Source organism: Triticum aestivum, chromosome 2A (assembly GCF_018294505.1).
Source record: "Triticum aestivum cultivar Chinese Spring chromosome 2A, IWGSC CS RefSeq v2.1, whole genome shotgun sequence".
In the NCBI taxonomy this organism is placed as follows: Eukaryota; Viridiplantae; Streptophyta; class Magnoliopsida; order Poales; family Poaceae; genus Triticum; species Triticum aestivum.
In genome coordinates this window covers 676,969,792-676,980,207 of record NC_057797.1, presented here as the reverse complement: position 1 = coordinate 676,980,207, position 10,416 = coordinate 676,969,792, and positions in this window count along the sequence as shown.

Sequence of the window (10,416 nt, the reverse complement as noted above, 5' to 3'; positions counted from 1 at the left end):
ACACGCTGCCATTCCCCGTTGCGTTCTGGATCAGAAAGAGATCGAAATCCCTTTCTTCTTCTCCCCCATGTCGCCGTCGATGGCTCCCTTGGGGCAGTGTTGAACTCCGACCAGCAACGGTGGTCAGAGTCTTGGTGGTGGCGGCGGCGGCGGCGGTGCAACCCGTCAATCTTCCCCGACCTGTTCCTTCTCCCACGGCCGCTCTCTCCCCCGTCCTCAAACCCTAGGTCGACGGCTCTGTCGATGCGGCGGCGGCTGCTGCGGTCTGTCTGATTTCGCGGCGGCGCAAACGAACTGAGGTGAGCCCCATCCCTCCAATCCCCTTCCCTTGGTGTACTTACTCTGCTCTAGTTAGCTGCTGTATGTAGGTTCTAATTGAAGATTGAACGTTGTTTTAATCTGTAGGTTAAGCAATGGATCAACTAGATTGGTTAGGCATCCGTTTCTTTTACAATGGCCAATTTGAGAATTCAAACAAGCAATTGTCATATGTTGGTGGTAATATACAACTCACATTTGTTGAGAGGTACAATATATCCTTAGCTACTGTCAGGGAGCAGTTAGCAGATATAAAGATGGCCTACCATGGTGAAGAGCTAACAGAGAAGCATAGGCTTTACTGGTTGTTTCCTGGAAAAAATGTTAGAGATGGGTTGAGACGACTGGACACTGATAGAAATGTGTTCTTCATGGATAGGTGTATTACAGATTGTGGGGTTGTGGATGTGTATGTGAATTATGAAGATGATGTTGATGAAGATGGACAAAACAGTGTGTCTGATATTGGAGAGAAAGAGGAAGAGGAAACTAATGCTGCAATTGAAGAAGACAAGACAGAAGAGAAGAGTGGCAGTGATTGGGAAGATGAGCATGACAATTGCTCTGCTGAGGATGACCTGGAGCACAGTTCAGAGGAAGATGTGGATGAGCCTGACAAGACTGAGTATGCTGTACAAGATGAATTGCAACCTGAAACTGGAAATGTTCCTGAAGTAGATGTTGCACCTGATGAAATAAGGGATGAATGTGCAGATCTTGATTGGTGCCCTAAAGATGAAGACAGTTCAGGTGAAGATGATGAGGCAGAGGAGCTCAGAAAGCATGCTAAGGAAGTGCTTAGAAAGATCGGAATGGGGTTGCCACTTGATGAAGAGAAGGAAGTGAAAGAAAGTACAACACAATTAATTCCTTTTGATGAAATGGACGAAGGAAATGACACTCCATACATGGATTCCAGTGAGGAATACAGTTATGATGAGGATGAGCATGGGAATTCATTTAGGATGAAGTCAAGATTTCCAAGATTTGATAGCAAGGCTGCAATTCCAATATTCAGTTTGGGCATGACATTTAGAGGAAGAAGTCAGTTCAAGAGGGCACTCGTGAAGTATGGCCTGGCTATGAAGAGGCATATTTGCTTTGTAAAAGATGAGGCTGGTAAGATTAGGGCAAAATGTTCTTGGCCTAAGTGTCCTTGGTTGATTTATGGTGCAAAGAGGAGCTCAAATGATTGGTTTCAAGTCATAACACTTGTTGACAACCACATATGCCCATAGAGGAGAGACAATAGATTGGTTACTGCACCTAGAATTGCAGACAAGTATGAGAGAATTATGAAGGCAAATCCAGAATGGAAAGTGAAATCTATTAAGGCCATTGTCAGATTATAGATTTTTACAGATGGGCATGTTTCCAAAATAAAGAAAGCAAAAGCAATAGTCAGAAAGAGAGTTAGAGAAGCAATGCATGAAGAATATGCCAGGGTGTTTGATTATCAGCTAGAAATATTGAGGAGCAATCCAGGAAGCACTGTGGCAGTTGTGCTTAATCCAAAAGAAACTGCACCAGTTTTTCAGAGATTGTATGTGTGCTTTCAGGCTTGCAAGAGAGGTTTCATAAAAGGGTGCAGGAAAGTAGTGGGTTTGGATGGCTGCTTCTTTAAGGGGGCTCAAAGTGGAGAGCTACTATGTGCTCTTGGAAGAGATGCAAATGGGCAAATGTATCCCATTGCTTGGGCGGCAGTTGAGGTGGAAAATAAGGACTCCTGGTTTTGGTTTATGGCATTGTTAAATAAAGACTTGGAGATTTCAAATCAAGCTGAAGGCTGGGTGTTTATATCAGATCAGCAGAAAGGTCTAATCAATGCAATTTCAAAGGTTGTACCAAGAGCTGAACATAGAAATTGTGCTAGGCACATTTATGCTAACTGGAAGAAAAAACATAGGGACCAGAAATACCAGAAGAGATTTTGGGCTTGTGCAAAGTCTTCTAACAGAGTTCAGTTTAATTTGAACAGGGCAAAGCTTGCTCAGCTCACACCAGAAGGAGCAAGAGACATGATGCAGGCTGGGCCTGAACATTGGTGTAGAGCATGGTTCAAAGAAGGATCATTCTGTGATTCAGTCGACAACAATATGTGTGAAAGTTTTAACAATTGGATAGTGGAATATAGAGGTGTTCCTATAATCAGTATGTTTGAAGCAATCAGAGCAAAGGTGACAGTTAGGATTCAAGTTAATAGAGCTATGCCAGCCAATTGGAATGGAACAATTTGTCCCAAAATCCTCAAAAAGGTGAACAAGTTTATACAACTTACTGAGAAGTGTGAGACAATATGGAATGGAAAAGATGGATATGAGGTGAAGTTAGGATAGCATGGATTCAAAGTTGACTTGCAAGCAGGAACATGTTCTTGTAGATACTGGCAATTGTCAGGAATTCCATGTGTTCATGCTCTAGCAGCTTCACAGTGTGGCCCTGATGACATAGATTCACTTATTGCACCTTGCTACAGAATTGAAGCTCACAACAAGACATATGAACATGTCATGATGCCAATGGAGGGCATGCCTAGCTGGCCAATATCTGACAGACCTAGACCATTAGTTCCAAGCTATGCGCAAATGCCTGGGAGGCCCAGGACAGAGAGAATAAGAGGTGGAGATGAGCCTCCTAAGCATGCACACAAGCTCTCCAAGATTGGAACTAAGATCGAGTGTAGTTTATGTGGAAATCCTGGGCACAACATAAGGAAATGCAATACTAACCCCAACAAGGGAAAGTACAAGAATAGGAAGAGGAAAAAAGAAACAAAAGTGTGTAATGATTTTTACATATGTTTAATTTCTATATGTTTTGTACTTGTGAAATTGCAGCAATGTGAAACACCTAACAACTGTTACTTTTCTGTGTTGTGTAGGAAAATCCTCCAAGGACATCTCAAAGAGTAGCAAATGAAACTGCTACAGCCCAGTCTTCACAACATGCAGCTCAAACATCACAGCAAGCTGCAGGAGGGGGAGCCTAGTCTTCACAGCAAGCTACAGGAGGGAGAGGCCAGTCTTCACAGCAAGCTACAGGAGGGACAGCACAACCTAGAAGGGGAAGGCCTCCAAAGCAAGCAAACAGAACAACTGGTGCTAGTTCTAGTCAGAGAAGGAGGAAATCTATCAGGGTTAGCATGTTTGATGAACTGAGAGGTTAAACAGGAAAAATTTCTGTTGTTTAGAGCCTTCAAATTGTGTTTGTTGTTGTTTGATGAACTTGTGTTTGTTGCTGTTAAACTGCCCATTTTCTTTTTAAGGAACTAGTGTTTGTTACTGCTAAGCTACAGAATTTGTGTTTAGTTGAATGCTACTGTTTACTATGTTCTCTTTTGAAAGAAATTTCCTTTCGATAGAAGCTCGGCAAAATATGTTCACTTTTGGCACAAACAAATAAGCTCACAATTGTACCATTTCACAAGACAACATAGTACCAGCACATTACACAAATATTTGGGACAATTTTGGCAGTACAGTTGCTTCACCACAACAACGAGCATAAAATAGAACTGAACACACAGTACAACACTACAGATTGTTAACACAGTACAACAAACCAAGTGGAAAGCCAAAGTGCCAAATATAACAGGACACAAACTCAAACTCCTTCATCACCGTCAGTGCCGTCGATCTTGCCCAGCACAGTCTTGAAGATATGCTTGCGAGTCAGGTCCTCGCCTTCTCCTCGCAGCCACTCATCAGGTAGTCCTTTAGCAAGCAGAGGACCAAGATCAACAACCTCCTTCATGTGGCAAATGACAGGATACAGTAAGCTGTTCTTCTTCCTCGGCGACGATGGTCCGTATTCACCCAATTCGAATTGCATTGCTTCATACTCATCCATGGACTCGGGTGGCTTGTTTGTCAGCTTCGGCTCAGGTATCTCCACTGTCACCACCTTGCCAACAAAGGAAGGGTCACGAAGCCACGCCATGACCTCAAGCTCGCGGCGGCTTGCCGGCGGCAGGATCTCGATCAGCTCGCCACCCAACTGCTTGAGAAGATCTTTCACGGACGCCGTCGTCCAGGCCTGGTTTGGGAGGCCTTCAAGCCGAGCTTGCTCTTGTACTTCAGAGCACCTGGCTGAGATCGAACCATTCTGCACCAACGCGAAAACTGAATCCAACGCCGACAACACTTGATCTTCATTGACGAAAGGAGCACCTCACAGCACTTCTCCTCCGTCGAGAAGGTCAGCCACAGGTCGTGTGGTGGGCACGCGAACTCGACGACACTGCTGCAAGATCACCAGCATGGCTGCCGGCGTCACTGTCTGCTCGCCGTCTCCGACCACAGTTGCCAGAAGCACGTGCTGCCCGAAGCGCAGCTCCAGCGCATGCATGGCCGGAGTGCGGGAGATCAGGACATGGCTCGCCTCTCGACGGAGCTCCGACTCTCCCCGCCGCCACACCTCCTGCGGGAACCTGCGTTCCAGCAAGCTACGGCTCACCTGGGCTACTGCGACGACCGGGGCCGCGCCTCCATCGCCGGCGGCGCTCATGGCGTCCGGCGACACGGTGGTGGAGCTCACGCTGCCGCCGCCCATGGAGAATAGGGTTAGGGATTTGGACTGGGAAGGGGGGATTTCTGATCCAGATCGCAACAGGGAACGGCAGCTCTATAACAGTCCAACCTGACAAGTAGGCCCCACCGCGGTCAAAACCGCCCTTTGACTATGCCACATCAGCATCCAATGGAGACAAACCAGCCGGGGTTTTTTTCCGTCCGGTTTGGTTTTGTTTGGGGTGTAGAAGGAACCAAAATATAGATCAGGGGGTAAAGTGAACCACCCACTTTATTCAGGGGAGTAAAATGAACTTTTTTCTTTCTTGATCTGCTCATGATTAATTAGTACCCCAATTTGTTTTCTCAAAAAGGTACAATATTGTTATGGTAAAAGTTACACTTTGTGGCCTCAAATAGCATTCAGATTTATAGATTGATTTCTCTTAGAAAAAATATAGATTTATTCCTGATTCTGTGAGCTCACTAATTATGAAGCTAACGCAAGTCTAATTACCTAATACTTACCTCCACCTCATCGTTGACATCGTGCAATACCATGGGAGAAGTTTCTTTTGTGCATGGATTTCCAAGCGCTCCGGCCGTCATTGGCGGAAGCGTGGGTTTTAATTGGCCAACATTCATCTTTTAGGCGCTGTGTTTATGTAGAGAATTTTACTTAACAGGTCTGGATGGCATCTTTTGTCAAAACAAAATCACGTTTGTTTTTGTATATTTTCTGCCTGACGCATAAAGTGTTCCATTATTGTTTTCTTTTGGGGAAATAATTATGCTTTAGGATGAACTGGTTTAGTTCCTTTTTATGTTGCTAAAACACTATAGCTTGCTTTTATGTAGAAGTCCCTGGATGAACTTACTACAATCTTTATTGTCAGGCCACATTGGTACTGAGCTTTCTTGCAAAGGTGCTATGTTCTAACTTTGGTGTACATAGTTGTATAGTTTATAGTGAAAGTTGCGTTCTAGTCAGGCCACAGTAGTTGTATAGTTTAGATTATACCTTGAGTTAGTTTTGTGCTTGTGGAAGTGCAGCGGCGATTGCAAGACGGCCGGGTTCAGCTTTATTAATATAGCACCATCTTTACAATACTGTACATTATATTCTTAGAATATTTTTTGCACTCTAATAGTTTGGCCTTTGAAGTAAAATACGCTTAGTAGTTTTAAATTTCAAGTGGCATGGCTTACAATATGTAAGTCGGTTTTCCACACTTGTAACATGAGAGAATCTGCATAGATCTCAAGGTTGTCATTCGTGGCTGAGACAATGTTTCTAAATCAAGGGACCCGCACTTCGTCATTATCTAAATTGCGCTTGATTATTTTCCTAAAGGGAGCTGCACTTCGTCATTACCTAAGCGCATCAGTTAGAAGAGAAGTTAGAGCTGACGGGAGTGGTGCCAACAGTTTTCACAATAATGGTCTGACGGATAAATATATATCTTCTCATTTTTTTGATTTTGTTGTTCAATTCAGTTAAATCTATTAGCTTACTGGTTGTGGTATAACTATTTCTAGATTTTACAATGTGGTTTTCGTGCCTATTGATTTAACTTGATGAGAGAAAACTGACTTCTTGGGTTCACTCTTCACTCTACATTCTGAGTGGTTGTAACTTTTTTGCTTCTGAAGTGTCAAAGGATACAAAAATCAGGATGATATATTAGGCTGAGACAATGTTTCTAAATCAAGAGACCTGCACTTCATCATTATCTAAATTGCGCTTGATTATTCCCCCAGCAATATCAAGATGAGGATACAAGCAGATCAAGTGTACAAGACGTGTAGTCTCCTCGTGAAGGTGGTTGAGCTATGAATTTGCTCTTGGTATATTTACCTATGCTGGATATGGGGTCAGATCTTTGGTATGTAGGTGAATGTATATGGAACAATGATTGCACATATGTAAGCTATATTCTCTTCACATTTATGCATATTCTTGTTGGGACAAAAAAAGTGGTTATAATAAGCAGATTCTTGTTGGGACCAAAAAAGTGGTTATAATAAGCAGATATATTTCTTCCCATTTATGCATATTCTTACTGGGAGAGAAAAACAAAGCAGTGATAATATGCAGTTTTACATAAGCTTATGTCTTGCAAACTAGCTAGAACCGAAAACTAATGATTATTGCTTGTTTTCTGACTTCTGTTGTAGAATGTGAAAGCTTATTACCCACATAAAACAAGTAGGTGTTACGAAGTCCTTGTATGCCTAATTATTGTTGTTGTAGTTGTCATACACGCGTAACAACCTGTGACATACACACGCATACCCGTGATCTCTTTCCTACAAATACCCTTGACTAATTCCTCAGAAGTATATGTAAAAACAGAAACAAATGCTTCATGCCCGCTCACTTGGAAACAAATGCTTCGATGGCCAATGCGCAACTAATTGCATGCACACTTACAAAATATTTCTAACAACCAATCAGGACATTTCACTTACGAGGATCAATCAAAAAGTTAGCACGTACCAGAAAGAGACCCGACCGTGATTTGTGTACTATAGAGGAACGGAGGGAGGGAGTAATTTCTTTATTTGGTAGTGAAATAAAGCAAATAAGTCAGGAAAAAATAGGTGATGTGAGAAAACTAGGTAGAGAATAGATTTGTGTGGAAAATTAATCTGCAACAATTATTATGGTCATCCCAAACAAATTGAGAGAAGATTTTTCCCTTTAATAATTATTGTGTGACCACCTTCCTAACCAAGCTTCGATTGTCCTGTTGGTACATACATGAAGAACATTGTCTATAGAGCGATACTGACATCATAGGTGAGAAATTTGGCACTTAGGTGGTGCGAAGACTTGAGAAAGAAGGTAGTGTTATTGAGCTTACAAGTTACATTTTTTTGTGTGTAACATAGTTCTTTTATAGTAAAATTGGATCTCTCTATTGGGTATGGCTTTCTACATGGCATTCAGTGTAACCTGCCAAATCTCTCCCCTATGATTTTTTTTAAAGTATAGCACCCAAATGATTCACCCATGACATGTTCTTAAAATTGATTTGCACTGCTGATTATTCAAAACATGAGTGTTAGATTTTGTAGTCTGAAAATATGATAATGATGCCGAGAGAAGAGAGCATGCGTACGATCCATGAACTTGATGTGCGAGATGGTATGACTTCTTCAGAGAACCATCTTGATCCTTCCTTTTTCTTCATAACATTGCCAATCATTGAGATTGTGGTGCGGGAGGTCGCGGGTGCTAAAGATTGTGGCACGGTTTAGAGGGTTGGCCGGTGGCGGAGGCGGCGACTCAGGTTGGGAGCGATAAGCAAAATATTTCAAAAGCCCGTGGCAACACACGGGCTTTCTACTAGTATAGAAAAGAACCCACATTTGCTCCTTTGGCTTGCAACACTCCCACATGTACATGAGATCCAATATTCGAATCCAAGTAAACGCATTATTTAAAACGCATCTAATAGGAGATCGTTAAAATGCACTGCTTGGTTACGATTCGAACCAGCGCCCCCCTCATTGATACTTGCTCGTGTAACCACCCCGCCTACGATTAGGTTCTTATAACTTGCAACCTTTTGTATCTTTTATTATTCTTCCCCTTTCCTTTTTCCTTTCCTCCTTTTTCTTTTTCCCTTTTTTCCCTGTTTTCTTTTTTCTTTTTCGTGTTTCTTTTTTCTTCAACCTGGTTTGACGAATTGTTTGCAAATAGGTGATTTTTTTATAAAATTGATGAAAATTTTCAAATTCGATGCACTTTTTTATTCTTTCATGGATCATTTAGTTTTTATTTTGTTTTTTATTGGAACAGTTTTGTTCCTTTTTTCTTTCGGCTAAATGCGTGAACTTTTTCTTTAAACTCGTGAATTTTTTTTCAAAATTGATGAACTATTTTTAAATTCGATGAACTTTTTTCAAATACAATGATTTTTTTTCAAATTTAATGAACTTTTTCCATTTTTGCGATCTATTGTTTTCACTTCATGGTTTTTGTTAATCGAAAGAAATTTTGAATCTCTCATTCACCCCTCTCTAGTCTATATACTCTCGATCCTACAATTGGTATCGACAAGGTCTCTTTGTTTCAATATAATGAGGGGAGCGAGGATGATGTAGAAGGGGGCGACCACCAAGGCAAGGCATAGTTTACTTGTGTAGGTGGTGGTGCGGACCTCATCGGAAGCGGACGTGACTGTTTGCAACTGGTGGCCCGATCTCATGGGACCGGGTACTAGAGTGGGAAACTGTGAGGTGGCATCCCAATCCTCAACCCAAAGAAAGTAGTGGCAGGATTTTGGGAAGCTACCACACTTGTGGTCTCCATTCTTCTCAGTGCCCTTGCCTGCAACCCGGGTGCCATTCTTCCTCTCGAATTTTAGATTGATTTGTCAGTGCTGCCCACCATGATCCCCGTGGAAACTGAAGTGTGGGAGCAACGCTCACTGGGTACCAGAAAAGGAGGAGGTAGTACTAGCAGGAATGGTGTTGCTTCACGGGAACTCAGATTTAGCAAAGAGACGGTAACGTCACTATTAAGCTGTGGATTCTCTGAGAAATTCGACGATTATTCCTCAGATCAGCTGTCTGGGGTTCTCATCCGCCTTGAGGCAATCTGAACGGTGCTTTTTGATAGACATGGAAAGATCATGGATGCGAGATGCCTTGTTGAAGGAGAGAGGATGTCAATTAGTCAGAATTCTCATTTCCCAGCCATGCCGTGTTTGGCCGGGCAAAGAATGCGATTGGTATAGAGTAAAATCAGGGGGGTGAGATACCATTCCATACAAGGCAGTGTTATTGCAGTCGACAAGAAGGAAGTCAGGGAGGTCAAGATCGATCAGGAGGAAGATGTCTAGGCACAGCGCAAGAGGAGGGGTAAGTGATACTTCGACGAGCGCATGCACATGTGTAACGCCTCAGATACAACTTTTCATATTTGTAACTCCGACCCGTGCCTTTTCCGAAGATGCGATAGGAGATTTCCTTCGTGGTTGGGTTTTGTCTTTGTTTTGTCTTTTGTTCGTGTCATGCAATTCATATCATGTCATCATGTGCATCGCATTTACATTCATATTCGTCTCATGCATTCGAGCGCTTTTCCCGTTGTCCGTTTCGCAATCCGACACTCCCACATGCAAGGGCGCACCCTTTTGTCTCTTTTCGTGAGCAGGTGTTAAACGTTCTCGGAATGGACAGAGATTTGTCAAGTGGCCTTGGTACACCACCGATAGACCGCCTGTCAAATTTCGTTCCATTTGGAGTCCGTTTGAGGCTCCAACGGTTAACCGACTAACCGCGAAGGCCTCTTGTGTGTTGCAGTCCAACACCCCTCCAAAACGGCCCAATAACCCATCCAAACCCCTTCCATGTTCTCCGTCGTCGGATCACGATCGTGTGGGAAAAAACTACACTTCATTTGGACACTCCTACCTCCTCCTACCTATAAATATGTGTCTCCCTCTGAATTTTCGCGGATGAAACCCTATCTCCTTCCACCTCGCGCCGCCGGACAAATCTCCCTCCGCCCGGTCATGTCTACAGTCGCCTCTCGTCCAACCACAACGCGCCACGTCACCGCCCCCGCGCCCACTTC